Source organism: Sus scrofa, chromosome 1 (assembly GCF_054392235.1).
Source record: "Sus scrofa isolate SSC_HxYL_T2T_F1_AM1 chromosome 1, Sscrofa_HxYL_maternal_Yorkshire_Landrace_v2.0, whole genome shotgun sequence".
Classification (NCBI taxonomy): Eukaryota; Metazoa; Chordata; class Mammalia; order Artiodactyla; family Suidae; genus Sus; species Sus scrofa.
The window spans coordinates 36,399,716-36,427,115 of record NC_139383.1 but is presented as its reverse complement, the minus strand read 5'-3'; the positions used below and the strand labels follow the sequence as shown (position 1 = coordinate 36,427,115).

The 27,400-nt window shown below is 36.7% G+C and overlaps 2 protein-coding genes and 1 long non-coding RNA gene across 6 annotated transcripts in view; 2 read left to right on the top strand and 1 right to left on the bottom strand.

The window, feature by feature from the left end:
• CENPW (centromere protein W) overlaps window positions 1-27,400 on the top strand; it is a 447,800-nt gene that overhangs the window by 292,435 nt on the left and 127,965 nt on the right. Inside the window, exon 10 of one of the 2 annotated variants that reach the window (XR_014804050.1) lies at window positions 23,624-24,108. The exons of the other annotated variant lie outside the window; for it this stretch is intronic. The gene's annotated coding sequence lies outside the window, so the exon portion shown is untranslated. Of the gene's footprint in view, window positions 1-23,623; window positions 24,109-27,400 lie in introns of those variants that run through there. 2 annotated transcript variants of the gene reach the window in all.
• Window positions 7,383-27,400, bottom strand: part of LOC110260187 (uncharacterized) — a 330,158-nt gene continuing 310,140 nt past the window's right edge. Inside the window, exons 7-8 of one of the 3 annotated variants that reach the window (XR_014804125.1) lie at window positions 12,758-13,048; window positions 7,383-9,147 (exon numbers count right to left, since the gene is read on the bottom strand). This is a non-coding gene — a long non-coding RNA (uncharacterized LOC110260187). Of the gene's footprint in view, window positions 9,148-10,601; window positions 13,049-27,400 lie in introns of those variants that run through there. The other 2 variants (XR_014804118.1, XR_014804142.1) reach the window with 2 other exon arrangements.
• The window catches only part of LOC146406032 (uncharacterized), a 67,573-nt gene continuing 54,575 nt past the window's right edge, over window positions 14,403-27,400 (top strand). Inside the window, exon 1 of the mRNA XM_084957236.1 lies at window positions 14,403-14,531. The gene's annotated coding sequence lies outside the window, so the exon portion shown is untranslated. The remainder of the gene's footprint in view (window positions 14,532-27,400) is intronic.

Here is a 27,400-nt window from a genome sequence, read left to right as displayed (position 1 = left end):
AATGATCCGTCTCTGTGGCCAGACTGCATGCCAGGCCTGACCAAAGCCTTGACCCTGGAGCTGGTGGGGATCTCAAGCAGAAGAAAGCTTTGAATTCCCTGAATTGTCCCTATATATTCCCGGGGCCAGATGCACCTGGGGATTTTCAGGGACTCCATCAAGGAGCACACCAGTTCTGCCCTCCCTGAAGGAGTCTACACTTATCTCAGGGGAAAAATTAAAAGGAAAACAATAATAATTTTTTTTAAAGTGCTTAACTCAGGTTCAGAAGAACTAACTGAACCATAAATGCAACATAAATACTGTAAATCAAAGACCAGAGGATAGAAATTATCTGCAGGCCAAAATACAATTTCTTCAAATTTACCTTGATTTTTCTCCTCCTTCTGTACCCGTCTTCCCATTTAACCAGTGTGCTCCCTATTTCTCCCAATGTGTTCTCACACTATTTTCCAGGACACTGAGTGGAGTTTCTAAATTACTCAGTAGGCTTTTCCAAGTGGCCTTTATTCTCTTTGACCCAGAGCTTTCTGGGTTCATTTTCTATTAAAGTTTATTTAGCCTGGATCTCTCAGATTCTTACTGAGATGACTGGCTATTCATAAACTCTAAACTGTTCTAGGAAGTTAAGAATCATGAACTTAATAAGCTAACCCTCAAGGATATTTGCATGTTTTCTTGAAAATTGTAGAGATAAAATATTACATTCTAAATTATAGAAGAACTCTAAGAAACCGAAGGAGAGAGATTTGGGGGTAAAAGTCTACATACATCACACACACATACAAAATGAGCTTGTGAGAGACAGCACAGCAAGTTCAAAGACTCTAGGCATTTGGGAAAGGGGGGGAGCGAAAAGACTATGGATGGTAATTGAATTTTAAGGTAGAATTTTATTTGCAAGTGAAAATGAAGTATTACTTGTTGTAAGAGCACAGAAAATACAATTCTACAAAATTTCCTAAGAAATTTAGTGATTTTTAAATCTTGGGAGTTTCCATATGCCCATTTAGGTAAGAGGGTGACTATGTCAGAATCTTAAAGGATTAACTACTTATGTTTCTGTGTTAGAGGTTATGACAAAACAGAAAAATAGGATAAAATGCATGAGCTTTGATTCAGGTAGACTTAAAATAGAATTTTCGCTAATTTGTTAGCAGGTTGTGTGACATTCTGTAGGCTATTTCATTTCTCTGTGTCTGTTTCTGTTTGTAGAAAAGAGTTGATTTCCATACCTATCTTAAAAGAGTGTTGAGATATTATAAACAAAGGACCTAGTGCATTGCTTACTTATAGCAAACTGTCAATAAGCAATAGTTATTATGTTTTCAAGACTAAACCCTGTGTTGATATTAAGTGGCACTTGGAGGTTCTCAGGAAGGCCCAGAGCTAAGCAAAAGTTCTGATTTTTCCTTTGAATCATGAAAGCATGATCAAGTGACAGTTTGCATAGTGATTTTATGCCGTGTTAAAATTCATCTTTGTAACTACCACTGAACCTAATACAATGCTTTGTGCTTAGCAGGTATTCAGTGAATATTTGCCAAGCTGATAAATCTGACAATTGGAAATATCCGCATGGGATACTGGGTAACTCTGTTGATTTGGTCAGAATACTTCCCAGCCTCAAGTCAATGTGGTATTCTTGAGTGTCAGCAGTAAAATTTATGGGGGACATCAGGTTTCTATTTTCAGTGGAGAAATACATTTGCATGCATGTGTATGTGTAAAACTAAAATGTTCTGGCATAAAGCAAATATCCAAGGGGCAAACTATGAGGAGGTTATTTATTTATTACAAGTTATGGATGAGTTCTCAGGGCTCCCTCATAGCTCAACCATGTGTGAGAGCCATGCAACAAAAGGATCTTAACGAACATGTGGAAATAACAGTGCTTGTCCTGGTCAGCCCACAAGATAGACATCCAGCCTCCCTAAAGAGCCCTACTGGGGGCAAGAGGTGATTTCTGAGAAGCCTGTGTCTTCTGTTATTGCTGAGCACTGAGTGGCTGACCCTCACATTTGAATATTAAATTAGTAAAGGCAGAATCTACACAATACCAATGGTATTAGTCATGTCTGCTGGGGCATCCAATACCAGATGTCACTTTTCTGATCTTTCAGGCTGGGCCTTCACTGTTTTTGGCACGTCACAGTTCGCATCTGAGTACAATTTAAGTTGTAACAATGCAATCAGCATGCCTAACTATTTTTTGGCCTTCCTCTCCCGCTATTTTGGGAGCCGAAGCTATGAAGTCCCTTTGCTTATTAATGTGGGAAGTTGGGGATGATTTCTGAGACTCCCTTCCTCCATCTTTTGTGAGGGAATGAGAGAGCCTGCTCTTTGCTGCCTTGCAAACATTCATTTGTAAGATTTACAGCAACCTTGCAAATAACCATTCTCCAATGGAAAGTAATAATTTATGTTGAATGAGTAGAAAAGAGTTCTGGTCCTACTCATTTTCCCACCTGTGTACCTCCTGGGAAGGAGGCACTGGTCAAAAAAACTGAATGTGTGTTGGTGAACTATTTGTGCTTATTTTCAAGTTTGACTTAAAGTATGATAGTTGAGAATTCACCCATCTGCTAGACCTCTTAAACTGAGTCTGATTTGCAGGGAGGAAAGGGGCATAAATTCAGGTCTTTCTTCCTGGTTTCTCATCATGAAACAAAAAGACTGAAAGGAATGTTATCAAGCCCAGGAGTCTTCAAAGTTTGGTTTGTGCACTGGGCTCCAGAAGACTCTTGATTAATTCTTATGAGTAATCTGTCCTAATGCAAGTGATACTTTTTTTTTTTTTTTTTTTTTTTGCATATAGTACACTGTGACATTTGCTTAAATTACATCACTTCTTTTAGAATGTGAGCTTCCTAAGAATACATATCATGGTTTTGTATCATCCTTTAGTATTGTGCTAGGTAAAAATTATGACCAAAGTGAAAACTTTGTTGAACTATACTCACATTACTTATATGTACTTTTGTTCCTTCTACAACCCTGGTTTTCAAAAGTCATGTCTGTAGTCATGTTCCAATTTCTACTTTTAAGAATCTGTTTTTTCCCTCACCATGCATCGTGGCATTTCTTGCCCTAAGACATTGTTTGAAACTCCTTGTGTCAGAGTCTCAGTAAAACACAAACAGAACTTTCATACTGGCTACCGTGGGCAATACTGACGGAGGTGTGGGCAGGGCATAGGTAACCACATGAGAAAGTGTAGTATCCTGGATTTAGTAACATCAGGATGATATTATCATCTCATGGGATAAAGAAGGGAGATGCTTCCTGAATATGAGGGCAAAGGGGATAATATTGAAAGGGCTGCTTGAGAGGGACTCTGACATTGGAGGACTTCCCAGGCTTTGACAACCCACCAGGGAGATAGGCAGGGGAATAAATACCCCAATTTCTCCCCATTGGCTAGAATTAATAGAAGCCAAAAGACAAGGGGACACAGCAGTGGGAAGAGCAGAGAATGGTGCAAATGGAAGCTACTGACATACCTTCTCAAAACCTCCCACCTCCTCAAGTAGCTTAGTGGAGTTGTGCTCCCAGTTAAGATGTGGAAGGATATGAAAGATCTTCATTGCCACCAAAACAACAAGAGATCCCGGGACAAACCCCAAATTCCTACTAATGAGGAGCTTTGGACACAAAAGCTATCTAAAACTACTAGAGCTTAGTCAAACTTCAGAGAGATAGGTGAGCAAAGAACACTGATTGGAAATAGTCAGAGAAGCCAAGGCTGCCAGAAAATGATGCTGTTTGTTCAGATGGGAAATCTCTGATAAACTTTTCCTAATCCTATGGGCTGGCCTATTGGATTTGAATCTGGAGAAGCTCCAAATCCAGAGGCCATTCTGCTAAGTAACAATCTCTCAGACTTGTAGTCTTGGTGATTTTGCAGTCTTGCAGTCCTACGTTTTGAAGTCTTGAGATCTGGGAAGCTTGTGGTCTCATAAACCCAAGTCTTTCATGCTCTGCAGACACATTCTCAAGGTCTGAGAATGTATAGTCTTATGGTCTCATGATGTGTCATATCTGACATCTAGTAGTCTTGAAATATTTATCCTCAGGACTCTAGCCATTTTTGCAGTTTGGAGGTCAAGCAGATTTAAGGTCTTGGAAATCCTAGATCTGTCAGTGTTTGATCTCAGTGTGTAGCCCTAGAGAGAAAGGCTTGAAATCTCACACAGAGCATCCAATGCTTAGAGGGAAAAATGAATCCAAATGAATCTTTAACCTGTTTCAATGTCTGATAAGCTCAACAGCAATCATCCCAGTGGCTGTGCAGAAAGTTGGAGCTAGAATGAAAAGCAATGAGACAGCATGTTAGACTTGTGATATCTGAATTCTAAGATTTTGTTGGAGGAATTAATGTCACAACCCTGACCCAAAGGGGCTAAATCCATGATTAAATCAGCCTTTTCAGCTATGTGTCTAACATAGTAAATAGTGTTCCTTATTGAGAAAATATGAATAATATATAATGTAATATATTACATAATGTAAAACAATAAAATATGTGTGTATAGGTGTATGATATCTTTTTAAAATGTGGTAAAACATCTACTGGACTTTTAGACATACTATCCAACATACAATACTATAAGACATGCAAAAAAGTTCAAAAATATAACTAGCAATCACGAAAAAAATCAGGAGAAAGATACTCTAAATAAACTATATGTTGGAATAATCATTAATGGAATTTAAAATAACTCTAACAAGTGTTTTAAAAGAATCTACAGGAAAAGATGCATCTAATAGTTAAAAGATAGGTAATTAGGGATATTAGAAAGTTTTTAGCAAAAAATATAACCAAATGGAAATGCTATATGCTGCCTAAAATACAAAATTTGCTGAATAGGACTAACAGAGAATTGAGCAAAACAGGAGAAAGGGTGACTGCACTGAAGCAGGTCAATTAAAATAATCCAAGTTCAAGTAAAGAAAAGATTAAAAAAAAATGCTTTCGAGGACATATTGAACAGTATTAAGAAGTCCCAGAGGAGAAGGAAAGAGAATGGGCCAGGAAAACTGAAGAATTACTGGCTGAAAAATCTTCTAATTTGATAAAACATAAAACCCACAGATCCAGGGTGCTCAGTGAATCTCAAGCAGGATTATTACCAAGGAAACGTTTCTAAGAACAAATTTATCAAGCTTCTATAAATTAGACATATGATCTCAAAAGCAGCCAGAAAAAAGCCATATTACATAAAAGAAAACAGTGATAAGAATAATGCTAGCCCTTTCATCAGAAAAAATCATAGCTAGACAAACATATAAAATCATATTTATGGAGAAAAAAACTCAATTATATATTCAGTGAAAATATTTTTCAAAAACCAAAGTAAATTAAAGGCTTTTTTATCTAAATAAAGGCTAAGTAACTTTACTGCCAGTAGATCCACATTACAAAATATGTTAGGGAGAGTTCTCAGGTAAAAGAAAATAATACCAGAAGGAAATTAGAATCTACAAGAAGCAATAAAGATCATTGGAAATAGTAATATATGAGTAAATACAAAATTCTTTTTTCTTTTCTTAATTTTTAAAAAGTCAACTAAAAATAATAAAAACATATTGTGGAGATTATACTATATAGAGAGGTAAATATATAACAAACATAGAACAAAAGGGCAGGAAAGCCTGTAAATAGAGTGATAAGGTGCTCACATTATTTTTTAAATCTTTTTTTGTTTATTCTCACATTAAATGAAAGCAATGTAACTTTAATTTGAGGCAAACTGTGAATAAGAACACATTCTAATTCCTATAGTAGTAAGTAAAAATGAAGTGAAGCATAGCTTAAAAGACAATAGGAAAGGTAGGAGGCAATAATACTAGAAAATATTCAATATATGCAAAGTAAGAAAAGAAAGAAAAAAGGCATGTATAGAAAACAAATGACAATGTGCTAGATTTTGCTATACAGTAAAATAAATAGATTAACTACTCCAATTAAAAGACAGCAGAGGTTAAACTAAAGAAGGAAAATCAAGACAAACACAAGTTGTAAGTAAAAGCTCAGAAAATAATACCTCATAAAAGCCTAAGAATAAGCAAGTTAGTGACTATGTTAAAATCAAGCAAAGTAGTCTCAAGCGATGTGTATAACAGAGATAAAGAGGATCATGTTTAATGATAGAAGTACAAAGATACTGTCTTTGTAGATTGTAGATAAAAGATATCACAGAAGTTTTACAATCTTAGAGCTTAATGAAATATAAAGCAACAACAAAGAACTAAAGGGGGAAATAGAGGTTTTAGCATAGTCTTTCTTTTTTCTTTTGTTATTTTATTTATTATTATTATTATTTATTATTATTTTTATTATTGCTTTTTAGGGCTGCACCCACAGCATATAGAAGTTCCCAAGGCTGGGGGTTAATCAGAGCTACAGCTTCCAGCCCATACCATGGCCACAGCAAGCCAGATCCAAGCCTTGTCTGCGACCTCCACCACAGCTCACAGTAACACTGGATCCCTAACCTATTGATTAAGGCCAGCGATCAAACCTGAATCCTAGTCAGGTTTGTTACCACTAAGCCATGACAGTAACTCCAGGATAGTCTTTCTATAATTAGTAATTCATGTAGATAGAAACAAGATCAGTTTAAGTATAAAATGAACATTATCAAATAAGTTGATTTAATAGATATTTATAGAACTCTGTACCCACCAAAGGCAGAATACACAATCTTTTCAAGCATATAGAGAATATTCATTAAAACAGTTTATGTGCTGGACCTTAAAAATGGTGTCAATAATTTCAAAGAAGTGAAATCACACAGAGCAGGTTCTTTGACAGTAATGGTTAAATAAAAATCAGTAATGATATAAGTTTCAAATATTTGGAAATTAAACAACACGCTTCTAAATAATTCATGGGAAAGAAATTCAAGGAAAATAGAAAATTTTTATAAAGGCTTATATTAGAAAAGAAGTAAGAATTGAATCACCTGAAAAAGTTAGAATAGTGATAGGTGGAAGGAGAGAAATAATAAAAAGCGAAAATCATAGCTAACTGATCTATAAAAGAAAGAGAACATAAATTACCAATATGGTAGTTTATTTTATTTTATTTTTTATTTTTTTTGAGAAATGTCCATACAATCTTTTTTTCCCCACAGCAGTTGCACCAATTTACATTCCCATTAACAGTATGAGAGTTCCCTTTTCCCCAAATCCTTGCCAACATTTGTTATTTGTGTTCTTTTTGATGATAGCCATTTTGACAGGTGTGAGCTGATACCTCATTGTGATTTTGAATTGCATTTCCCCGATGATTAGCGATGTTGAGCATCTTTTTATGTGCCTGTTGGCCATCTGCAACTCCTCTTTGGAGAAATGTCTATTCAAGTCTTCTGGCCCAATTTTTAATTTTTTTTTTTGATGTTGGGTTTTATAAGCTGTTACATATTTTTAATATTAACTCTCTATCATCATCATTTGCAAACCGCTCATTCAGCAGATTATCTTTTCATTTTGTTGATAAGCTTTTATCCCATTTTCAAGCATTCACAAAAAACAAAATTTCCATCTTCTCTCTTCTAACATTTAGAATTCTAGTCATTGTGATTCTTACTTCAAGAAAACTCTTCTTTGCTCTAAGTCAAATCCCGTGTTCTGGGATTTAGTCAAGGAAACAAGGCAAGGTATTCCTCAGCCTGGCACTGGCAACCAGCACCCCAGAGGTGATAAATAGCTAATTAACATAACAGGAGTGGGGGCCCAGAAACCCTCAAAGAGAGGAAGGTCATTTTATTATTCAGTACAGGCTAGTTTACACTATGGCAACTAGCAATTGGGAAAAATCTCAGTGGATTAAAACAACAAAGGTTTGCTTCTCATTCATGCTTCATTTCTACTGAAGATTGGTGGGGGTTAAGGATATGTTGACTCTGCTCCAAGTCACCCTTGCTCAGGAATCCAGGTAAATTTCCAATATCCAGGAGTTTCCAATATCTGGACACTAACTGTCATTTCCACTTACATTCACTGGACAACTCTCTAGTCCTCAGAGGGAGCAATAAATTCCAAACCTCCCAGGACAGAGGAGAAATGGATATTGGGGAACCATATCCTTGGCCACATGATTCAGTAGCAAAGCTTCACAACTTCTGAAGCAACTGAGCTGGAGGACAGATCTCAAGATTGGCAAAAACAAGAGAAACTAAAGGACTGGATGGAAACTTGAAAATGAATAAAATTACATCTTTAGCCTTGCAAACTGTGGGATAGAGACAAATGTTACTTGGCTTTTGCCAGCAGGAGTTAGGTAGTTCATATCTGAGCATCTGTGAGAAGAGCTTGGGTCTAAGCACAGCTTGAGAGCCCAAAGGCCAGTTCTCCTTGAGGATAAGGAGAACCCCTAGTTTGGATCTGATGGGTACCTCTTGGTGAAAATTGAGGCCTCCAAAATTCTTTGGACTTCAAGCTGATGTTAACTGGAAAAGGGGATAGTAAACCACTGAATGTGTGGTCTAAATGTGAGGAAACTACAGAAAGAAGGAGCAGAGATAATGAATTGGATTTGGCAATCCTTGACATCCAATGTCTCAGAGTTTACTTGTCTGAGGAGGAGAAGAAAGGAAGTGCATCCATCAAAAAATAAATTATGTAACTGCTACACTGTCTATAAATGCTCTAGAGTAGGATGTATATAAGGTTAAATTCAGAGGTTTCATGGGTGAGATTGGCCTGGTACAAGCTTGCTCAGCTAAGAAAACTTCCTGTGGTTATGTATCTGACTTAGTCTACCACAAAGACATCTTCCAGCAGCCCACAGCCTAAGTAATTTAATAGGAGTGTGCCTCCAGAAACAGTAGTTCACCAGATGGTGCCTTCTTTATCACACCAGGAAAATGAACTTTAGGACACTTGCTTTGGTTCTCCTCCAGACCTGCAAAACAATTTCCTTGGGTGGATCAGGATTAATACTTGAGCTGTAAGTAGAGGAGTTCCAGCTGTGGCTCAGCAGTAAGGAACCCAACTAGTATCCATGAGGATGCAGATTCAATCCCTGGCCTTACTCAGTGGGTTAAGGATCCTGTGTCACTGTGGCTGAGGCATAGGCTGGCAGCTGCAGCCTGGATTCAAATCCTAGCCTGGAAACTTCCAAATACTTTGAGTTTGGCCCTAAAAAAAAAAAAAAAAGAGAGAGAGAAAGAGAGATAAGTAGAAGAAAGGGCTTCTGACTCATTCAGGGAAGTGTGTTTTGAGTCCTCAAGTCCTGTTTTAGCTTATTGTAAGTAGGCAAGACATTCTGAATAATGTAATGTATACCTCTGTGGCTTCAAAGTTTTTCTCTCCCTGAAATGTACAAATCCAGATCTTATCCTAGACTCCTCTTTCCGAGCTGCGCCTGCACACTGAGTTTCTCTACAGTTGTGTTTTACAAACATTTCAAATCAACACATCTCAAAAGAATTCAGCATATTTTCCCCCAAACCTGTAATTTTCTTGCTTGCCTTAGAGGAATATCTCAGTTACTCAACTCAGAAATTTCTTATTCTTTCCTGCCTAAACACCCAAATCCAGTCAGTCACCAAGACCTAATAACTCTAACTCCTTAAGCGCTTTCAATGGGTCCCCTTTCTCCATTCACTCTGCTTCAGGAGCCTCACCATTTCTTGCCAAGACAATATTGCTACACTTGTTCTCCCACCTCCACTCTCTTCCCAGACTCCTCCATTTCTCATATTGCAACTAGAGGCTTCTTCCTAGAAGGTAATGCTATCATGTAATGCTATCATGTTAATCCCCTTTTAAAAAGCTGTGACTCCAAGGACGGACTCCAGACTGCTTACCTGGACCTTCCTGATCTGGCCTCTGCTAATCTTCCTAACTCTGGTTTTCAGTCCAGAATCCCAGCACCTGCTTTCCAGAGCACGGTGCAGCATTCACTCTCATAAGCGAACCCTGCTTTTTTTCTTTTTCATTTCCCTTCTTTATTGAGCTCTCACACATACCCTCCTGGATTCCCTGAGCAGCACTGTGGCTCCAGAAGGCAGGCTGGTGTGTCCCCCCATGTTATGCTAAAACCAACAAACCCTTTTTTATGGTTATAGAATACTGTTTTCATCTACAGCTTTGACCTACATATATGTGAATACTTGAGACATTCAATGTTAGACTCAAGATTACAGGTCAGTTTTTTCACAACCCTGCCCATTTTCTCCAGCCTCTGTATTAGAGACCAAAGTAGAGATGCAAAGTAATTTCTAAGTTTCTAATCACCAGTTTATCTCTAGAGACTTTATTCCTAAATTCTTTTTTTTTTTTTTTTTTTTGTCGTTTTGTATTTTCTAGGGCCACACCCACGGCATATGGAGATTCCCAGGCTAGGGGTCTAATTGGAGCTGTAGCTGCCGACCTACACCAGAGCCATAGCAATGCAGGATCCAAGCTGCATCTGTGACCTACACCACAGCTCATGGCAACGCCAGATCCTCAACCCACTGCGCGAGGCCAGGGATCGAACCTGAAACCTCATAGTTCCTAGTTGGATTCGTTAACCACTGAGCCACGACAGGAACTCTATTCCTAAATTCTTTATACTATAATGATGAATAACCTTAAAATATAAATTAGGCAAGTTGCATTTTTATTAAAAACATGATGAGATTTAAAAATATCTAAAATCCATTGAATAGAATGTTTTATGTATTTTTCTCTGAACTCTCTTTCAGGCTGATCGATTTTGCTCTTTAGCTATAGTCTATAAAACAAAACCAGCCAGCTTTCTGCAAATGCCAATTAAAAGAGCAATCATATGAAAGAATGTACATAGATCTACGTAGAGCCATCACCATTACTGGAAATTCAACACGTTTCTTTTTTAGTGGTAGACAAAATGACGTATATGAAGGACAATAGGTTATTTTTATGAAATTAAAACAAAATCTCAAAGCCTGGTAATATTCATTGCCAAAAAAAAAGAAAAAAAAAGAGAGAGATAGCTATACGCTGAACTTAATATTTCAATATAGAAAACAAAATATTTAGTTTTAGGTAAATTTAATTATTATTAATTACATTATTTACTAAAAAGAACCCCAACTTTGAAGCTACCAGTGCTATATTTTGTTATGTCTTACACAAAGTAACAAATGTCCCTTCTATTACAAAAGAAAGCCCTAAGAAAGACAGGATTAGCATCTTAAGAAGATATAATTTTTCTACCTCATCTGCCGCAGGATTCTATGCAAGACTGAACATTTTATCTATTGCTATAGAGGATGATGACCAGGCCATAATCAACACTAACTAGAGTTAGGCTTAGTTAAATAGGTAACTGATTTTTATCAGTAGAAGGTTGTGGTTCTAGAAGTCAGGAATACAAAAATGAAGTGTAAGGAACACTCTGAGTTAAACATTTAAATCATTGAGGCATGGCAAGATTTGGCATTCATTTCACTGACTGCCTCCTCCTCACTCACTTGGCATTTAGTTGAGTAACATTGGAGATAGAGAGGGGCTGGCTGCAGGGTGTGGGTGTGGGATGATGGTGGCCAGGAAATCAACTCTGAACTCAGCAGCCAGGCTGAGCAGGGGCTTTTGGCCCAGGCAGCATGGGTCCCTCAATGACAAAAAGGCAAAAACTGATAATTCTCAAACTTTAGATGTCCCCAAAGGCTTTTAATTCACTCCAGAGTTTGGTTTTCATCTGCTCCTGTTACACAGAGCAACATCCACATATCATACTTAATTAACAGTTGTTGAGTATAGTCTCTAGGGAACTGCATGGTATAAGGTACCATAAGTTGTAGGAAAGAAATGTAATATACTGCCCATGACAGCTTTTATCATAAAATAAGGCTCACTGGTTGCATTGTGCTTACAAATATTTTGATTGCAATTATTTGAATTCAATAAAATGTAATGAGGTGCTCTTAGCCTCTGGGCAAAACTGACACAGAATTTAATTTGCACTAGTCAGCTAAAGGCACAAAATGTTCCTCGGGAAAATTCTGCTGTGCCATATAAACACGCAACTCTTACTGACAGGTCCTTGGAAATCCTGTGCATAAACTTCCTATGCAAGTGAGAGGGAGGGTGTGCTGATAACCGCAAACACTACTGGAATTGAAATAGAATGTTCACTTATTTGACAGAGTAAGCTAAATTGTTTCTAAACCTTAGTTTCCTCTCTAAAGGTCAATATTTTCATTTTGGAACATCCAACTAAAATCATTGACAAATAAAGCAAAACAGAGGGGATGTCTTTATACCGGAAATTTGGTGGAAAAGAGACTATTTGAAATTAATTCTAAATTACTTGTGGTGGTTTGTACATGACCTCCCACAGTCATGAGAACCAGAGGCCAAGGTGACTCTCTCAGTATCTGGGACAGGGATTTTTTTTTCCTCCTTAAGAGTCAGGATTATATGACCTTATAAATCGGTCTCATTACAGAGCTACTGACAGACAGACATATTGGTTGCTGCCAGTATGGGCTGAAATTTGGAGGAGGGGTGAATAGTTGGAGTGGGGAAGCAGTGATGGACAGGCTCCTCACCCAGTGCCCAGCTGGTAAGGAGCAGGTCATGTCTGTTACTGCTAAACGGAGAAAGATAAGAGTGTCAGCAGTGGGGAAGGGGACTCCATCAATCAGCCTCTTCATTATGGCAAGAATAAGCCTTGTGGTCTGACAGTGGAAGAAGGGAGCTGGTCATCCCACACCCCACAGGTGGCAACTCTGAAGGGGCTTGTCTTGCACAAGAAGAATTTGCCTGCACAACTTACCTTTACTTGTTGTGAGTTCTTCAGAAAGAACTTAGGTGATGATTTAATGTCTTAGTATTTATTTTCAAGTGTTTTCATTGTGAGTCAAATATTACCCGAATGTTGTAATGTTGGTAATGTAGGAAAGAAACATTACAAAGGGGTTTCCAAGTGAACGCCAGGTTCTTGTCTGCCTTGATGCCAATGTCCATGGCAAGTGGGGCGGAAACAGGGAGGCTCTCTAAGAGCTTCTGGGACATGAGCTCCTTAGGAGTAGTGACTTGGTCTTGTTCATCTCTAATCCCCAGGTGCCTAAAATAAAAATGTGCAGTACATACATATTAAAGGAAGTAAGTCAAAAGTATAGGGAATGCCACAAAAGGATTTTCACTTCCAAGCAAATGTATTTTCTGACTCTCTGACATCTATTTTACTTTATCTCATTCTTTTCTGCTGTTTGAACCTGTGTTCAACTTAGGTAAGAAGCAAATGGAATATTTGGGACCAGGTGTGGTTAATACACTTACCTAGTTAAGAGTTGCACTAAGTGTTCACATTTTACTGAGGACATGAAAGTTGGGGAAAGGAACACTTTTTTAATTCTGGGGAATATAGCCTTATATCACATGCTACTGAGAAATTGGTTGGGTCTGCTTCAGTTTCCTTAAAAGCAGAATGAAATCTTGTCTTTTAATACTCAGTATAATATCTTGAAAATAATTATACTTAATAAATGTTGAACCAATGAGTTTGATTCTTTTTTATTGTTTTATTATTTTAATGGTTTATGAACCCATCAATAAAGTGATCATTTTCTATTCACAGAGTTTTCTAGTAAAGTGCAGGTTCCATAAAATAATTTAGATTTTATATATATATATATATATATATATATATATATGATGTAATTCAGAGAAAAAAAATATATATATGATGTATTTCAGAGAAAAAAATGCCCACATTCTGGGACAAAGAATGTGACTCAAAGATTATTTTACTTGAACAGTTTCTAATCTATAATATTATTTATTTCAAGAGAGATATTTATTCTCTTAAGTAATAATATTCTTTACTAAAAAATTTGGTCACATGGAAATTAGAACAGTTTGAGGAATTAGAAGAGCAAATAGCTGAATCTAAAAAACTGACCTAAGTAATTATTAATATAGATCAATCTATCAAGAATGTGGATATTACTGATTTATAGATACATTTGAAGGTCATTGACCTGATCAAAAAGGGCAAATGTCTGAGATTCTATTTATAGTCTTTTATTGTCCAGTTGAAGATTAAGAACATGTTAGCACTATAAGAAAATAATATGCATTTTTGAGACTTCTGAGCAAGTTCATTTTTTAAAAATGTACATGGCTTTAAAAACCTCAAGTTCTCTGTAAAGAAGTTCTATTACACACTACCATAACTCTACTTACTTAATTTGTATATCCTAGAAGACAGTCGTTGATGAAACTAGAACACGTTTTGAATAAGTAATTAGAAAAGTGTGTGTTAAATTTGGAAATGTTCCTGTATTTGAAGCATGGGGGCAGTTGCCCCCTGTGTGATAAATTCTCTTCAGGGATCCTGCCAGACTCTCGGGAAGGACACACTGCTGACCTCAGTAACTGGCTTAGATAGTAGTTTCCTAATTGATAATGAAGGGTTTGAGCTAACAAATGAGTCCTGGATTGAAGCAGGCTTGCTGCAGTACATGTCAGGGGAGGAGACAAATGAGTAAGTGCTTGGGCTCTAAAGTCAGAAGGACTTGCCTCTGAATCCAGTCCTAAAGCCTTAGGTGAGTTAATTAGCTTATGATTCTTTGTCTTGTGAGTATGTGCTGACTTGAAAATGGATAATTCACGTGAAGCACCTACCACAGTGTCTGGAAGTGTGGGCACTCATAGAAAGTAGTGGTTTTATTTCTGTTGTCACTCTTAGCTTTGCTAGCTTTGCTAACATTCCAGTTTGGTTCCTAAATACCCCAAAGACATTTATTGCTTTTTTGTTCTTGTTCTCCAAAAAGTACCTTTGAAGCCAATCTAGGAATTCAGTCTTTTTTCTTTCTTTCCTTCCTTTTTGCTATCTTTCCCTTTCCTTCTTTCTTCCTTCCTTCCTCTCTTCCTATTTGTTTCCTTCTTTCCTTTTCCATGTCTACGTAGTTAACAGATTTTTAGTTACTATATGGGAATCCAAAGCTTCAGGCAGTTAGGACATTTAAGAATGAAGTTTCATTGTCTGCAAAAGGACAATTTATACTGCCTGGATTATCCCATAAGAAGAAAAATATTTTCTAATTATAAGAGAAAATGCTCAATATTAGGATACTTGTATCTCTTATAAGTATAGAGGAGACTTTGAATTCCTGAGGGTATTTTTCATTCAGTAATATTGATCATAGTATTAAAAAAATCACAATAGATTAAAGGTATACCCTCTTCTTGGTTTCCTAGTGACCTGCAGGACCTTCACTTTCTTGGCTATCCTACGATATTATTATTCTTTTCCTTGAATGCATCTGCTTCTCCCAGTGTGTGAGATATTCATATGCCAGCATTCTTTAGAAGAAGCTTGCTGCCATTTATCTTGGGAATGTAATGCCAATCTTCTAATGAGGAACCTCTCCCCACCCCTCTGATTCGATTTTTTCATAATCACCTTGATTTCTGTTAATCCTAAAATAACATGGAAGTAAAAATAGGCATGCTAAAGTATTCCTATATGTATATGCTGTTTTGGTGATTTGAAACTTCAGGTATCGAGAGTTGAGTCCGAAGGAGAGAGCCCAACCACAATCTGGATTATTTTTCAAATGCTTTGGGTTTGGCAAACACTAAAATGCTTGTTGCCAAGCCCCTTTCCTCTTAATTTTTAAAGATCATGTGTGTTTCAAGGGAAATTTAATCCACATGTTTCTGATTCATTTGCACTTAAGTTGTCAAACTGTTTTGTAATCACAAGTCTCTATCTTTCTCTCTCACCAGAAAGTTGAGGAGTTTTTCCAAGTGTGCATAAAGAACAATAACCTCTAAGAAGAATGAATTGAATTTTAAATTCAGAAATCAAGGATGGGAAAAAATGTGTATATTTCACCTGCTCTTGGGAGAGGAAAAGATTTTTGGAATTTTGACCCTGACTCAAATCTTTTGATGTAGTCTTTCCCTTCCTCTTGGAAATATGAGATTCTTCCCTCCAAGAAAAAGTGTTTTTAGAGTTTAAAATACACAGTAGAAGGTGCTAAATGACCAATGACGCAGGGAGATTCTAAAATTCTTTAAAATTATAAGTAAACATGACTGTGAATAATATTAGTGTTTTGCTTTATAACAAAAGACTTATTTTAAACTTTATAATCTCCACAATTGGCTGTATTTACAGCTATAAATTCTTCATCTCTTAGATGTGAGCTTAACAAAGCAAAAGTGCAAACTTTCTTTCCCCAAAATATTTCATCTAAAATTAGTTTTAAGTTACTAATAGGAGAATTTACAGGGGGAAAATAAACACAATATTTTTAAAAAGTTTGTTCCATCTCTGAAAATAGCTCAGAATTTGCTGTATTTACATATTTTTCTTATAAAACATTTTGCAGCAAGGGTTCAAATACTGAAGCTTACCATAATAGAATCTCCCATTTGGGAACATTAAGAACTTTTGTTTTATGTGAACTTACAGTGGTTACTCCCATTTGGATCCCTTAGGAAGTGCTAATTCCCAACACTTCCTCCTTTATCATGAGATCAAACCATTTGGACCACTTATTATCATGTACCCAGTAAAACTCAATCTGTTGTGTTAATTAGTTATGTAAACACATTTTATAATTGTGGAGACAAAGCAGAACTAGGCAACTGGGTAGGTGAGAAAAGATCAAAGATCTTCCTTAATAAATTGTTACGCTAATTAGTGTTTGTCTTGTAGTGCTTCTCCAGGGGGTCTTTTAAACCCAAGCTTGGGAAAACCTGCTTAGAGAACAAGGAAGCTTTGGCAAAAACAAATCTTGCCAAGCTCCCCAAACTGACTTAGAAATCAGTGAAGTGAGAGAAAAAGGAGTACAAAAGAAAGAGATAAAAAGGGCTAAGAATTCCTCTTGAGGAGATCTTAATTTTAAGACTAAAATATGGAAAAGGACTATCAGATCATATATAGCCTATTTCTCCTAGCCCCCCCTCTCTCCAAGAAAGATTATGTATAGCTTGCTTTGAAAATAGTAAAGGTACTGTAATGTTTATATATCTCAAAAAATGTTATTAAAAAGTGCCTCAATTTCAGGAAGACAAAGGTCTCCAGGACACCCCCCTTCCCCCCAGTCATCATTATCTCAGCTTCTTCCTTGCCTTAATCTCCTTCATGGTATTTACCACTATCCATCATACTACAGAAGTTACTTATCTATTTTCTTTTGCTATGTCTTCCAATTAGAAAGACCATGAGGGCAAGGAGTTTTGTCTGTTTTCCACTGGTTGGTTTAATGAGTAACTGAATAGGAGAGTCAATATATATCAGTGATACAGACCAATGTTCTAAACATTTTGGAATGGTATAATGTGGAGTTGGGCTGCCTTGTTTCTAAACAGGGTATAATATGGAGCGTTCCATCACTGGCCTTGATGTGAATTGGCCTTGAGTGATTCGCTTAATCTTTCTGAATTCTATTTCCTCATACATACGTGTGGTTATCATCACCCACCCTGCAGGGTTGTGTCAAGATCAGAGATGATTTATATAAACTGCCCAGCAGTTCCAGGAGTTCCAGCACTTAGCAAATGCTCAGTAAACCATGGTTATTGTTTTCTTACTGTCATCATCATTTTTTTCCTTTGCCTTTATGCAAGCCAACCAGTATTATGACCCTTGGGTCGAGTATCATTTCTCTGTTTTTTACCTTGCTTCTCTTTTAAAAAAAAGTTTTATTCATATTTTCTTAATTCTATAGTATGTTCTTGATGGTCAGTTCACCTCAAATGTTTAAAAGGCAGCAGTGAAATAAACCAAATCTGATAATGGTTAGGACTATTCTTTAACTTTCTCTAAAAATTTCCACACATTTGTAAATTACTACTGATCTTTCAAATTTAGAAATACAGTATAGGTAATGGAGGGTATTTTCTATTTTAAAATATTGATAGTTTCAAATCTAGGGACAGTTATTTATCACTTTGCTTAAGATTTCAAATAAGATTTTCTTGGCTCCCTTGAAGCCTTGGTGGAGATGGATTAGTCCCAGATCTGTATCTAGGATCTAGATCTGTATTTAGATCTGTATCTATGGCTTAGCCTCAGCCATATCTTTTAACTTTTATTTATTTTTATTTTATTTATTTATTTATTTATGTCTTTTCTAGGGCCGTACCCGAGGCATATGGAGATTCCCAGGCTAGGGGACTAATCAGAGCTGTAGCTGCCAGCCTTCACTAGAGCCACAACAAAGCGGGATCCGAGCCACGTCTGCAACCTACACCACAGCTCACAGCAACGCCGGATCCTTAACCCACTGAGCAAGGACAGGGATCGAACCTGCAACCTCATGGTTCCTAGTCAGATTTGTTAACCACTGAGCCACGACGGGAATGCCTCTTTTAACTTTTAATTTATAATATATCTTTCAACTCTAAATTACAGTCCTGTCCTGAAACTCCCTCCACGAAGGCTAGGAGTGCAAAAGAAAAGAGAAGGCAAAATAGCCCAAGAAAATCCCTCTAGAATGTTCTGGTTCTGTATCTGATTTTCTGGCACCTTCTCTATTTTACAAGCTCCCAGTTATTATGTAATAGTGAACTTGAAAATACCTTTTAACCTATTGTTAAAGTAACATGTAAAATAATAATAATATGTGATAGTTGTAACTATTTCAGAAAATGTAGATAAGTATTTGCAAAGAATCTGGAACTTCCATATGCTTCAGGCACCCTAAAAAAACTTTCATATGTTGCCCTAAAAAAAAAGCAAAAATAAATAAGTAAATAATAAATTTTAAAAAATGGATTTTTTTTAAGGTAAATAAGGGGGGAAAGTTGGTAGTTCCAGTGTTTTTTCCCCCTGCCAAATATTCACTTTTTTCTTGTTATTTTTTCCTTTTCTTTCAGATAAAATTTGTAAACAAGAACACATAAGAGTTCCCTTGGTAGCGTAGTGGGTTAAGGATCTGCATTATCATTGTTGTGGCTTGTGGCTTGGGTTCCACCCCTGGCCCCAGAACTTCTGCAGGTAGCAGACATGGCCAAAAAAATTAATAAGGTTATTGTTTAAAAAAATCTTTTTCTAAAAGAGTATGCATACATAAACTATAGACCCATCTCGGTAAACTTAAATTACAATACAAAAACTTCTCTGTCCTGTTAAACATTTTCTCCCTTGATACCTAGAACATTACTACTCAAACAATAGTTCTCAAGAAATATTAGTTGAAGAGCTGAACAAATTAAGCCAAATCACATATAAACACTGTCCTTTGAGACCTATGATTGCAATTTTACCAGCTTGTTTATTTGGCCACTATGGGGATAAATGAGTTGACATTGCACCCTCATAGTCCCTAGCTCTTTAAGTGTCATTATTATCTTGACTCAAAGCTGCCAGGTAGTGTTCTCCAAAACTGGATCACCTGGATGAGAATGAGCTGGCGCTCTGGTTATAAATGCAGATTTCTGGGTCCCACTCTAGACCTGCTGATACAGAAAATCTAGATTTGGAGTCTGGAAATATCTGAGAACTACTTTGGGGTGAGGGCAGGAAGCAACTAAACTTTGTGTATCAGTGGAATAAGTATAGAACATACTGTGCTTTCTAGCCTGTATGGAGTGAATGTATCACGGGGAAAGACACAACTGGGGGGGGAGTGTTTTGGTAAAGATAGTGGCATTACCTTTATGTTTAGAGGATGGTGAGATCTACGGAGAGAATAGAAGGAAAGTTTGAAGGTCAATTTTGTTTTGTGTGGAAACAATTTCGTTGGGCAATTCTAATCAAGAGAAGAAAAATAATGACACAAACTAAAGTTTCTATTTACTGTTCTTACGAGGTCTGTGTCATCTTTTGAGACCCCAGTGAAAGCTATTAAGAAAAGTGTCCATTCAAAAAGAATGGACATATGTATATGTATAACTGATTCACATTGCTGTATGTCTGAAACTAACACAACATTGTAAATCAACTCTACTCCAATAAAATTTAATGGAAAAAAATACTCATTCACTCGTCATAAACAAGAATCCAATGTACTAGGGATGTTTTCTTCTATGCTTTTCATTCACAATAAGGCTTTTAGAGGAACTTAAGTTTGCTTAGGTATTGTTCAATCTATGAGTGCATTAATTATATCACTCTGCCTAATCAACGTCACAGAACCAAAAATCAACCTTAAATTTTTTTTTTTTTCAGGAAGATGTGAAAATTAATATGGCATGTAGGTGCTGTTGGTTCCAATTAAAATCAATATCTGTCCTGATTTGTGCCTCTTGTCTCTATGACAGCAAGAGGGCTGGCTAAGGGGATACATCTGCTCCTCTCTCCCAAAGGGGCTCAAAACAAGTGAATGACCTGCAGTGTTTATTATTAAGTTTTCAAAGGGAAAGTTGTTTTGGTCTAATTGAAGCAATAATATGAGAGAGGTTATTTCTGGTCAGTTCCCTGCTGTTTTCACTCTGGAGAATATATTCCAGGTGTTTGCTGTGCTGCAGTACAGGCACTGCCTTCCCTTGAGTTTAGATGTGCTGGTGCCCATGGAGCTACAAACTAGCATTGAGAGTTGAAGCCAGTTTCGGAGTTTCCGAGACAATTTTTTTAGTTAACTCCGTAGTAAACCAGATGGTTAATGATCACATTCATTTTTGAAAGTTCCAGTGACTGAGGGATAAAGCAATGAGACTTTCTAAATTTTTAATACTTTAAAGAACAAATGTCTTTTATTTCCCTTTACTCCATCTTTGGCACACCATAAAGAGTAGCTGTAATGTCATGTTGCTGTGCTTTACTTTAAAAAAATATATATTTTTTCCCTCTTTGTGTAGACTCATTAGTGCTTTTCTTCAAAGAAATGCGGAAATAAAAATTAAAATCTGTATAATTAGTGAAAATATAAGCCATGATTAATTTATAACTGCTTATTGAATTTCTTTGATTTTGAAAAAAGATATTCTAGCTCCATGATTTTCAGGTATCTCTAAAATGTCACAAGCAATATCAAAGATGGTTGGTTAAGGATGTAGATTCTGAATCTGGACTTGGGATATAAATGCAAATATCTAGTACATAATGTTTAGCTGAAGTACATGTCATTGGCCATTTCTAACCAAGAATAAAGATTGTCACAAACAAGTGTGGGAATTTCAGAGGTGACCCTTCACTTTTTAGTGAGAAAATAGATGCCATAAACTTTTATATTGCTTTGATATATTTCCTGGCAAAATCACAAAATTGAAAACCGCATACCCATGAGTGGAAGTAAATTTTAAGAAGTGTATACAATATTTGTTTAAGATACTTTCATTTCAATTAAATTTCCAAGTAACCCATATTGGTAATCACAAAAACAAAAGACTATTCTAAAGTTGAAATTCACTTCTTTTTGGTTCCAAGTGGAATTTTGGATCTTGATTTTGCTTATTTTCGTCTGTGAACCCAATATGAACCCACAGACCAAAATAGTCACATTAAGAATACGGGCTGGATTTCAGGCTAATCAAGGGAAATGCCTGGGGAGGGTGGTGGCTGTGATGTCTGCTGCTCACCCGCTCCATCTTGCAGACCTTGTGAGTCCAGGATGCTTTCAGAGACTGAGTGGTAGCGATTTCTCAGTTCACATTCCCAGATGTGCGAGTCAAAGGGTCTAGCACCGAATGTCCTCAAAGGCAGGCCTCTGGGATGGGGCTGGCCTGGCCGCTCCCCAAAAGAGAATAATGAGTGGCACTTGGTGTCAAGGGCATCATATTCGTAAAGCACTTTGGGTTCCTTGGATGATATTCAGAGTGCTGTGAAGGATTATTACTTATGTATTTTCACTAACTCCAAGGAGAGGGCAGACACCCAGTTCGATGGCTGTGTATCAGGCAAAGGAAGCTGACACGCACATTCCTCTCATTATTCTTTCCCTGCCCCTCCGAATACCACACACATAGCAACGGTCAATTACAGGGGAGCAGGTGAGGTGTGCAAATTAACACAGGAGAAGAGTGGTGAAAGTCGTGGGGGTGGGCTGGGAAGGGAGAAGAGGAGGGAAGAGAGGGACTGCCTGGTGGGAAAGGCAAGCCAGAAGTGCCACTTAATAAACATGACAGTTAATAAAAGAAGCTTTAAATTCTTGAACAGGAAACACACAAACAAAACCCCGTATGATTTCATTCTGCGTGTTTCCAAAAAGGTTTGAGATGTGATTGTCGCCATTTGAGGAGATTGGACCCCAAATAAAAAAGGAGTTCCTTTTAAAGATGTAACTACAACAAAAAGATGGTTTACAACTCGGATGATCTAAAACAACTCGGTTCTATTCCAGGGGCCATTGTTGTTACAAAGTGGGTGAAATGATTTGCCTTATTGAAGGCTGTAATCGTATTGCAGAACTAATTATTTGCTAAAATTTAATAGTCCTAAAAATTTTCACAGGTGAGGGTGAGATGAAGAGAAGTATGTTACTCCCCTGCTCTTTGTAAAACCTCATAGCAGGTGATGCCAGAAACCACAGTCATCACTGCCAATCTTAATAGACATTAGTTTCAAGACTTTACAATGCAGAATTCTTTGTACTTTCAAAATTAGTGTTTTCACTGATCATTTCAATGAAATAAGTAAGCAAGCCATAAAGATTAGCTCCTAAGTACTTATTGTTCCCTGAGTTAAAATCTTGATTTACGTCAAGAAAACCATTTCAAGATGAAAAGTTGGAGGTACAGCTAAGGTCCTTTGTTTGCATGAGAGAGCCACATTTTTAACAATTGGAGGAGAAAAAGCACATAGGACCAATTCTGCTGTTGTAAGTTATTATTCTTTTTTAGTATTAGTGTTCGTCAGGATCATGCAATAACCTAGAGTAGTAATGAGCTTCAATTATCACTTTATTGGAGACATATCAAAGAGATTTGCAGTTGATAGACTGTGAGAGAAAAGGTCATTTACACTGCTGTTCTTTAAAACACAAAGGTAATTTTGAAGTATTTGTCTCCTTATAATCTTTCTTTAAGACATGACAGATTGTCTCACTTTTTTGTCAAAATAAGGAAACTGAGTCATAAACTGATTTATTGACTATTAAACAAAAAGCTTTGATGTCCTGCAGTTACAACTGTTCAATTATTGAAGTTTTAAAGAAGGTGCTTTTGTCTATTGCTGACAATTTTCTGAAAAATAGTGCTTGGCTGTATACATATAGACTAGTTTAATAATTTTAAGCTGGGTTTATGGCTTCACCATCTTAATATTTATAGTAGTTATTGCTCTTAAGTGGATGGGTTTGGAGGTGACTGGCACACCTTGATTGTTGTACATAACTCTGGAGCAGAGGGTGCTGGGGTGGGGCAGCGTCAGTGTATCATTGCAAAAACTATTCTTAAGTAGATATAGAGCATGTAAGTATTATTTTTGCAGCAGCTGTTGGTTTTAGTTCCAAATATTCGCATATTTACTTTACAGTTTTCAAAGGAAACTGTAGCATACCTTAGAATTTGAAGACCTGTAGATCAAATAGCCATACCTCTTAATTTTATTGATAAAAGAGCTGAAACTCATAAGGTCAATTGTCTTCTCTAAGACTGCACATTACTACATGGGGACCAGTGTTTAAAATTTGGGAGTCTTGATTACTTCATGTTCCATACTGTCTTAATAGATGTTTCTTATTTGATCCTCATAACAACCAAGTGATGCAAGAATTGCTATCTATACTTGTTTTATAAACAGGAAATATGGCTCCAAAGATTGCACGCCACTCCATCCAGAGTCTCAAAGCTCGTTAAAGACAAAATTTGTTTTGGTACCCAGGCCTTGTTCAAAACTTTAAATGTCATCTGAGAAACTTTTGGAGTATTTCAGTTTATCAGTGTTATCTGTTAAGGATCCCTTGGAATGAGCATCAGCTAAAACTCTTAAAGACCTATGAAACCACAGTGGTTTCTGTTAAATTACAACTCCCAGTGGACTGAAAGATTTCATGATGTTGTTAATTTTGCATAACAGTTTTTAATGGATGAACTAAATTATCTGGCTTATGATTTTTTTTCTGAGATCCTAGATTTGAAGTTAAAGTGAAGCCATATAAAATATTCCACTTTTGCCTTGCAACTGTTTTTTGCAACATTATTCCTCTTGTGTCCCCAATATTCTAAATTGTTTACATTTTTTGACCATGGAGGATCCTTGCCACTCCCAATAAAGACTTTAAGACATTCTGATTGCCCATTTATCTCACTGGTTATGCTTCATTTATGCATTCTAAATACTTACTAAGCATCTTGTTTGTGGCAGGCACTTTTCCAAGAGCTGAGTAAAGAGTGTTGAAAAATAGAATAAGTCCCTGCCCTCTAGTTAGCTTTTGGATGGGGGATTCATTCTATGTACAAATAAATGTATAACATGTCAAGTATGAAAACCTTAAAGGGTAAAAATGAAGCTATGTAGGGAGTAGGGAGCACTGAGCCCGGGAGGGGATTAGTCTTATACATGATGGTCAGTTATGGCTTTAATGGGGAGGAGACATTTCAGCAGAGAACTTGAAGTAGCCAGTTATGTGGAGATCTGTGGGGACAGCAAGGTGAAGAAACTGATGTAGGCCTATGCTTGGCATGGTCAAAGGAGAGTGTAGAAAAGGGCAGAGGGAGGCAGGACGCACAAAACCTTGTGGGCCATTTTAAGGGGATTGCATGAGTGACATGCAGAGTGATTGAAAGGGTGAGAGCAGAGGAATAAATGTGTTAAAAATTTTGTCTTTCCAAAGGTCTATTTTGGCTGCTTTGTGAGAATAAGTTGGAAGGAGCAAAAGTAGAAGCAGCAGGGAGACCAACTAGAAGAGTATTGAAAAAATAACTCTGTGTCAAAAATGACGGCTTAGATCAGGAGACATAATCAAATTCTGGTCATATTTTGACAGTAATGTTGATTTGTTCAGAGACTGGATTAAAATGCCAGAGAAAGAAAGCAATCAAGGATGCTGAAAGCTAGCAGGATGGCACTGTCCTTTACTAGAAAAAACTGATAGAGAAACATTCTGGGGTGGGAGAATGAGAAATTTGTCCTTTGACAACTTGTATTTGAGATCCCTACATATAAATGGAGATCTTGAGAAGGCAGTTGCTTATGAGTATCAAGATTAGAGGGAAGGTTCATGAATGGAAATGATGATTTGGGACTATTCAGACTGATTTTTTACTCGGTATGAATTTTTCTGCCAAGAGAGTGAGGTTAGAGGATTAAGTCTGTTTGTTAAAATATCAGGGAGATAAAGAGCAGTTAGTGCAGTAAGGAGAAGGAATGACCGGCAGGAAAGGGAGAGTGTGCTGTCTCAGAAGCCAAATGAAGAGAGAATTTTAAGAAATAAGTACTTAATCGGATTTGCCTTTTCATTTGTTTTCTTTTTTCTTTTTATTGAAGTATATTTGATTCATTTGCTTTTTAATCAAACACAATGCCAAGGGATTGGTTCAAAATGAACATCAAGATTATGTTGTTTAAGTGTAGTTACAAATTTTTAAAAATTGCCTAAAAGGAAATAATTAGTGAGAGATTTATTTATAGTGTTCTGTTCACAGAATGACTGTTTGCATTGAATTTTTTCCACATAATGGTTGGGTCTGAAAAGATTCTATGTAATTTTGCACTCTCATAAAGAAAGCAATATGGAAAAAGTCAATAATTCTGAAGACCATTTTTCCTAGAAAGTCATCATGGTGTAATATGAGGAACACAGGCTTTGGAGAAAGGGCAACCTAATTTCCACACACACACACTACCAGTGAGATCTTGGTCAAATTGCTTCACTTCTTTAAGGCGCACTCCCTTCCTCCTTAAAAATGGAGATATTAATACCTATCATCCAGGATTATCATGAAGATGAAATTTTAAAGTATCAGTAATTTGCCTAACACGTTGTAAATGCTTAATATTAATCTCTAAGTCACTAGGTATCTTTCAAATGGATACTTGAAAGAATTGCATTGCATATTAGCATTTTCTAGGTAGATGTTCAAATTGTCTTGACTCTGAACATGGGTTTAGTGACATGTACAGCTTCTTATAGCTAGTGGATTTAGCCCTTAAAAATTTTAACAAATGTTTCCTTTCTCCCAGTTTCAACTCTGGGCTAAACAAATAAGTAGAATACCTTCCCTTCCCTTTTTCTCACATAGCTGTTCTGACAAAGTCTACCAGCCCGAGGACAGTAACTGTATTCCTAAGACTTTGCTCAACTCTGCTGGAACATATGAGTAAGAATGATCTCCCTGAAACAGCTGTTATCTCCAAGTTGAGTGGAATTCTCTGCAGTGAATATATTTTAAACACATAAATAAAATGATTTTGTGGCCATTTTTAAAGTGCTCTGTGTGTATGCTCTCTAATGACTCTTTTGTGCAGACTCCAGTGAGTAAGGAATTCAAGTTAATCTATCTCATCTCAACCTCACAAAGCAATTTGAATTCAGATGATGGATCTATAATCTATTGCAAAATGAAAGAAAATTCATCTTCCAAAGAAACCTGTATAGAAAATTCAAATGAGAGGCCATTTGCTTTTTGTGGTGCTTTTTTATCCCTGGGGTGAATAAGTTCCATTGTCACCCAGACACTCTATTATTCATTTGGTGTCCCTGCCCTTTCCAGGCCCCATAGCACCGTCCAGCAGGGACTAGACCTGGATCTCTTCAGAGCTCATTAATTCAGAGCCTCTGTTAACTAGAGACAGAGCTTTGGATAAACTTAAAATGCTCTTTTCTAGCTCCTAAGAGGTTGGCCTTGCTGCTTCCAGAGTGCTTCAACTAAAGAGATCAAAGATAATGAAGCCAAAAAAAAATCTAAAGTGGACCTCAAGATGGAAGATAGAAATGTTCTCTTTCTAATGTGGGTTAGATGAGAAATTTTTTTAAAAAACTGAAACCTTTCATGGAAAAAGAGGCAATGGATAACTCTAGTCTTTGCCTCAGTAGCTTAATCTTTTGTTCCTCAATAGCTTAATTTGGAGTCTACACAGTTCGCCTGCCATGCATTCAAAAAGTAGAATGGATTACTGCATTTGGAAAAGAGGACTTTTGTTGTTGTTGTTGAGTAAAATGCAGTATTATTTAAACATATTTAAAAAATTATAATTAATGTATTATGATGAAAACATGGATTGAGGATTAATCCAAAGGAAGTATTTCATCAAGGAACAATGGGGTAATTCATTAGAGAATAAGGTGTGTCTCTTGATTACCAAATAAGAGGTCTGTGCCTTTCCTTAAATACTAAATAAAACTGAAATACAAATTTTACATTCATACCAGACAGATGGTTATTTAATTTAAAATGTGAATCTTTGCCACGTGCCAAACTCTGTACTAGACACTAGGGATTATAACAATGAATAAAAAATAATCTCTTCATAAAAAGAGCTCAGTTTCTGGTTGGCTTGGTCAAAGCCTCAAATGAACTAAGAGGAGAGGGACAAATTAACTGAACAAATCAGAATTAAGTGAATAAAATTAAAGTG